Source organism: Salvelinus fontinalis, chromosome 2 (genome assembly GCF_029448725.1).
Source record: "Salvelinus fontinalis isolate EN_2023a chromosome 2, ASM2944872v1, whole genome shotgun sequence".
Classification (NCBI taxonomy): Eukaryota; Metazoa; Chordata; class Actinopteri; order Salmoniformes; family Salmonidae; genus Salvelinus; species Salvelinus fontinalis.
In genome coordinates, this window is record NC_074666.1 from 39,407,254 (window position 1) to 39,413,414 (window position 6,161).

Consider the following 6,161-nt stretch of genomic DNA (forward strand, 5'->3'; position numbering starts at 1 on the left):
TTTAATTGTTCTCTTATTTCTTCTTTCTTTGTGCTGTGCAGTTTATGACTATTGCAATAAATGCTAAAACTGTAATATATCAGGATCACACATTTCTACAGGCCAAAAGGACCAACCGCACAGACAACCAGTAAAGTACGTTAAAATATAATTGTATCCAACGTTCTGGCTTGTAGAGGTCCTGAAAGGAAAATGTCCTGATTCAAACACTAATTTCTGCCTGACATAGAATTCAATGCAATTAAATGTTGGGTTTCCAAGCAAATCAGGATCCCTTGGTTGCCGAAAAACATTCACTGGTGCAGTCTCAATTACCATTGCGTCTTCAACGCCACTTACTCCTTCCACTCTTCTCACCGCCTCCAGATAGGAGACATGTTGGACAGCCCTTATTCTCTCCACCTCTGTCTCCTTCAACCTAACAGGGAAATCCGGGGACTCAGGCGTATGTTCGCCACCACAGTTGCTGCATATAACCTCAGCTGGTATAGGATATTCTTCCTGTCTGCATACACTTGAGACATGCACAAATCTTTAGCATTTATAACACTGGAGTAGCTTGTCCACAAAAGCTCTTAGGGATGGATAGAAATTTCCAGATTGGGTACCTGGAGGAAAATGGTGGAGGGTCATGCTTTTTCAAATTCAGTCAAGGGGAGGGTTTGGTGGGTAGGTTTGGGTGAGAGTAAGGGAAAGGGGGATACCTAGTCAGTTGTACAACTGAATGCATTCAACTGAAATGTGTCTTCTGGATTCAACCCAACCCCTCTGAATCAGAGAGGTGCAGGGGGCTGCCATAATCGATATCCACGTATTCGGCACCCGGGGAACAGTGGGTTAACTGCCTTATTTAGGGGCAGAATGACAGATTTTTACCTTGTCAGCTCAGGCATTCGTTTCAGCAACCTTTTTTGGATCAGGGATTCGTTCAAAGTCACGAGGAGTATCATGAAGGCGTCGGGTCAGGTGATGTTGGTCTTATTCTGCTTTTTTGTGTGTCCACCGAAAAGCGTGCACCTTGTGCTGGGGACAATAAAAGACCACTCTAAAATGTGCGGTTTTGTCACACAACACAATGCTTCAGATGTCTCAAGATTTGAATGTTCATTTCTCTATCATAAGTCGCCTCCAACATAATTTTGAGAATACAGACAATGAACACAATTACATTTTATCGATGGCAATTTGAATCCACAGAGATATCATGAAGAGATCCTGAGGCCTATTGTCATACCATTTCATCCGTCGCCATCACCTCATGTTTCAGCATGATAATGTCACAAGGATCTGTACACAATTCCTGGAAGCTGAACATGTCCCAGTTTTTCCATGGTCTGCATACTCACCAGACATGTCACACACACGTCAGCATTATTGGGATGCTCTTGGTCGACATGTTCCAGTTTCCAACAATCTCTAGCTAACCCCATCGCAGTTGCTGTCTCTGGCTCTGAATGCTCGGCTATGAAAAGCCAACTGACATTTACTCCTGAGGTGCTGACCTGTTGCACTCTCTACAATTACTGTGATAATTATTATTATTTGACCCTGTTGGTCATCTATGAACGTTTGCACATCTTGACCATGCACTGTTAAAATATAAACCCGGCACAGTCAGAAGAGGACTGGCCAGCCCTCAGAGCCTGGTTCCTCTCTAGGTTTCTTCCTAGGTTCCTGCCTTTCTAGGGAGTTTTTTCTAGCCACTGTGCATACACATCTGCAATGATTTCTGTTTGGGGTTTTAGGCTGGGTTTCTGTATAGCACTTTGTGACATCGGCTAATGTAAAAAGGGCTTTATAAATACATTTGATTGATTGATTGAAGAGGAGTGGGACAACATTCCACAATAAACAACCTGATCAACTCTATGCGAAGGAGATGTGTCACACTGCATGAGGCAAAGTCTTTGCTGATGACAAGCATACCCATAACATGATGCAGCCACTACCATGCTTGAAAAGAATGAAGATTGGTACTTAGTGATGGATTTTCCCCAAACGTAACACTTTGTATTCAGGACACAGTTAATTTCTTTTCCATATTTTTTTGCAGTTTTACTTTAGTGCCTTATTGCAAACAGGATGCATGTTTTTGGAATAGTGTATTTTGCATGCTGTGGTATCTAGCAAAATACACTCAGGGGCCAGTTTATTAAGTACACCACCCCGTTCACGAAAAGGGTTTGCTCCTACAGACAGTGAGTCACGTGGCCGTGGCTTGCTATATAAAGCAGGCAGACAGGCATCAAAGCATTCAGTTACTGTTTGATTGAATGTTAAAATGGGCAGAACTTGTGACCTAAGTGACTTTGAGCGTGGTATCATTGTCAGTGACAGGTGCGCCGGTTCCAGTATCTTAGAAGAGGCCGGTCTCCTAGGCTTTTCAAGCACAACAGTGTCTAGGGTTTTCTGAAAATGGTGCAACAACCAAAAAACATCCAGTCAGCGGCAGTCCTGTGGGCGAAAACAGCTCGTTAATGAGAGGTCGAAAGAGAATGGCAAGAATCGTGCACGCTAACAGGCGGGCCACAAGCAGGCAAATAACAGCGCAGTACAACAGTGGTGTGCAGAATGGCATCTTGGAACGACGGTCCTTGTCACAGATGGAATATTGCAGCAGACGACCACACCGGGTTCCTCTCCTATCAGCTAAAAACAAGAAGAAGTGGCTCCAGTGGGCACACGATCACCAACATTGGACAATTTAGTAGTGGAAAAGCATTGCCTGGTCCAACGAATCCCAGTTTTTGAGTCAGAATTTGGTGTAAACAGCATGAGTCCATGGCCCCTTCCTGTCTGGTGTCAACGGTACAGGCTGGTGGCGGTGGTGTAATGCTGTGGGGAATGTTTTTATGGCACACGATAGGTCCCTTGATACCAACTGAGCAATGGCTCTTCTGGAGGCAAAGGGGGTTCCGACCCGGTACAAGATGGGTGTGCCTAATAAACTGGCTACTGAGTGTATATTCCAATATATATTTCATAAATACGTGTTGACATTTATTTTAATGAATGGAAGATTTAGCTATTTACCTAACATACAGTAGCTAGGCTACATTCACATGCAATGTATAAAACATCAAAGTGAAGCACTATTACACAATAGCATGCTGTAGTATACTTTGAAAAGTTATGAATTTGACAATTAAAGGAGTGCTTTAAATAATATTTAACTCTGCTCAAATAACTTGGTCCATTGTTGAATTGTGGCATAGGTTGCATCTAAAAACAAAACAGTGCACAAATTAACTCTGTGCACTTACATTTGAAGTCGGAAGTTTACATACACTTAGGTTGGAGTCATTAACTCGTTTTTCAACCACTCCACAAATTTCTTGTTAACAAACTATACTTTTGGCAAGTCGGTTAGGACATCTACTTTGTGCATGACAGAAATAATTTTACCAACCCTTGTTTACAGACAGATTATTTATCCAGTGGGTCAGAAGTTTACATACACTAAGTTGACTGTGCCTTTAAACAGCTTGGAAAATTCCAGAAAATGATGTCATGGCTTTAGAAGCTTCTGATAGCCTAATTGACATAATTTGAGTCAATTGGAGGTGTACCTGTGGATGTATTTCAAGGCCTACCTTCAAATTTAGTGCCTCTTTGCTTGACATCATGGGAAAATCAAAAGAAATCAGCCAAGACCTCAGAAAAACAAGTGTAGACCTCCACAAGTCTGCTTCATCATTGTGAGCAATTTCCAAATGCCTGAAGGTACCACGTTCATCTGTACAAACAATAGTACGCAAGCATTAACATCATGGGACCACGCAGCCGTCATACTGCTCAGGAAGAACAACAGCAAAGGATTTTGTGAAGATGCTGGAGGAAACAGGTACAAAAGTATCTATATCCACAGTAAAATGAGTCTTATATCGACAACCTGAAAGGCTGCTCAGCAAGGAAGAAGCCACTGCTCCAAAACATTCATAAAAAAGCCAAACTATGGTTTGCAACTGCACATGGGGACAAAGATCATACTTTTTGGAGAAATGTCCTCTGGTCTGATGAAACAAAATAGAATTGTTTGGCCATAATGACCATCATTATGTTTGGAGGAAAAAGGGGGAGGCTTGCAAGCCAAAGAACACCCTCCCAACCGTGAAGCACGGGGGTGGTAGCATCATGTTGTGGGGGTGCTTTGCTGCAGGAGGGACTGGTGCACTTCACAAAATAGATGGCATCATGAGGATGGAAAATCATTTGGATATATTGAAGCAACATCTCAAGACGTCAGTCAGGAAGTTAAAGCTTGGTCGCAAATGGGTCTTCCAAATGAACAATGACTCCAAGCATGCTTCCAAAGTTGTGGCAAAATGGCATAAGGACAACAAAGTCAAGGTATTGGAGTGGCCATCACAAAGCCCTGACCTCAATCCTAAAGAAAATTTGTGGGCAGAACTGAAAAAGCATGTGCGAGCAAGGAGGCCTACAAAGCTGACTCAGTTACACCAGCTCTGTCAGGAGAAATGGGCCAGAATTCACCCAATTTATTGTGGGAAGCTTGTGGAAGGTGACCTGAAATGTTTGAAACAAGTTAAACAATTTAAAGGCAATGCTACCAAATACTAATTGAGTGTATGTAAACTTCTGACCCACTGGGAATGTGATGAAAGAAATAAAAGCTGAAATAAATCATTCTCTCTACTATTATTCTGACATTTCACATTCTTAAAATAAAGTGGTGATCCTAACTGACATAAGAATGGGCATTTTTACTAGGATTAAATGTCAGGAATTGTGAAAAACTGAGTTTAAATGTATTTTGCTGAGGTGTATGTAAACTTTCAACTGTATCTGTATTTGAAAATAAGGTCTTTAAACATCAAATGGATACTTGCAATGCAGATTTGTTCACCTTGTCCAATTTCAGACTAAGTTGACAGTTACCCTGTGGATAATACAGAGACAGAGAGTCTGGGAACAAATTCCACACAAGATGAAGAATTAGGGATTGATGTTCATGAACACATTTTAATTTAATTGGGAACTAGATAGCTAAATGATACAAAATATAAACTTACATTGGCTGGGGTCTATCCATAGGAAGTTGAGACTCCAAACTATAAGGATCCACTGCAGGGAAAAATATAATATTTTTTTTGCTAGAAATAATCTAGCTAGCTATCTAGGCAGTTCTTGTTAGCTATATTGCTGTCAGAGAAACCACAGAACATGGACCTAGGGTAAGTGTTATTAATAATTTAACATATACAGTGCATTCGGAAAGTATTCAGACCCCTTGACTTTACACATTTTGTTATGTTACAGCTTTATTCTAAAATGTATTATAGTTTTTTCCCCCTCGTCAATCTACACACAATATCCCATAATGACACTTTAAAAAAAACTGAAATATCACATTTACAAAAGTATTCAGACCCTTTAATCAGTACTTTCTTGAAGCACATTTGGCAGCCTCAAATCTTCTTGGGTATTGCGCGACAAGCTTTGCACACCTGTATTTGGGGAGTTTCTACCATTTTTCTCTGCAGATCCTCTCAAGCTCTGTCAGGGTGGATTCGGAGTGTTGCTGCACAGCTATTTTCAGGTCTCTCCATAGATGTTCGATCGGGTTCAAATCCGGGCTCTGGCTGGGCCACTCAAGGACATTCAGAGACTTGTTCCAAAGCCACTCCTGGATTGTCTTGGCTGTGTGCTTAGGGTCGTTGTCCTGTTGGAAGGTGAACCTTGGCCCCAGTCTGAGGTCCTAAGCGCTCTGGAGCAGGTTTTCATCAAGTCTCTCTGTACTTCACTCCGTTCATCTCTCCCTCGGTCCTGACTAGTCACAGAGGAAATCTGGAGCTCTGTCAGAGTGACAGGGAGTCACCTCCCTGACCAAGGCCCTTCTCCCTCGATTGCTCAGTTTGGCCTGGCGGCCAGCTCTTGAAAGGGTCTTGGTGGTTACAAACTTCTTCCATTTAAGAATGATGCCACTTTGTTCTAGGGAACCTTCAATGCTGCAGACATTTTTTGGTACCCTTCCCTAGAGCTGTTTCTCTACATAATCCTGTCTCTAAGTTCTACGGGCAATTGCTTCAACCTCATAAAATCAAATTTTGTTTGTCGCATACACATGGTTAGCAGATGTTAATTCAAGTGTAGCGAAATGCTTGTGCTTCTAGTTCTGACAGTGCAGTAATATCTAACAA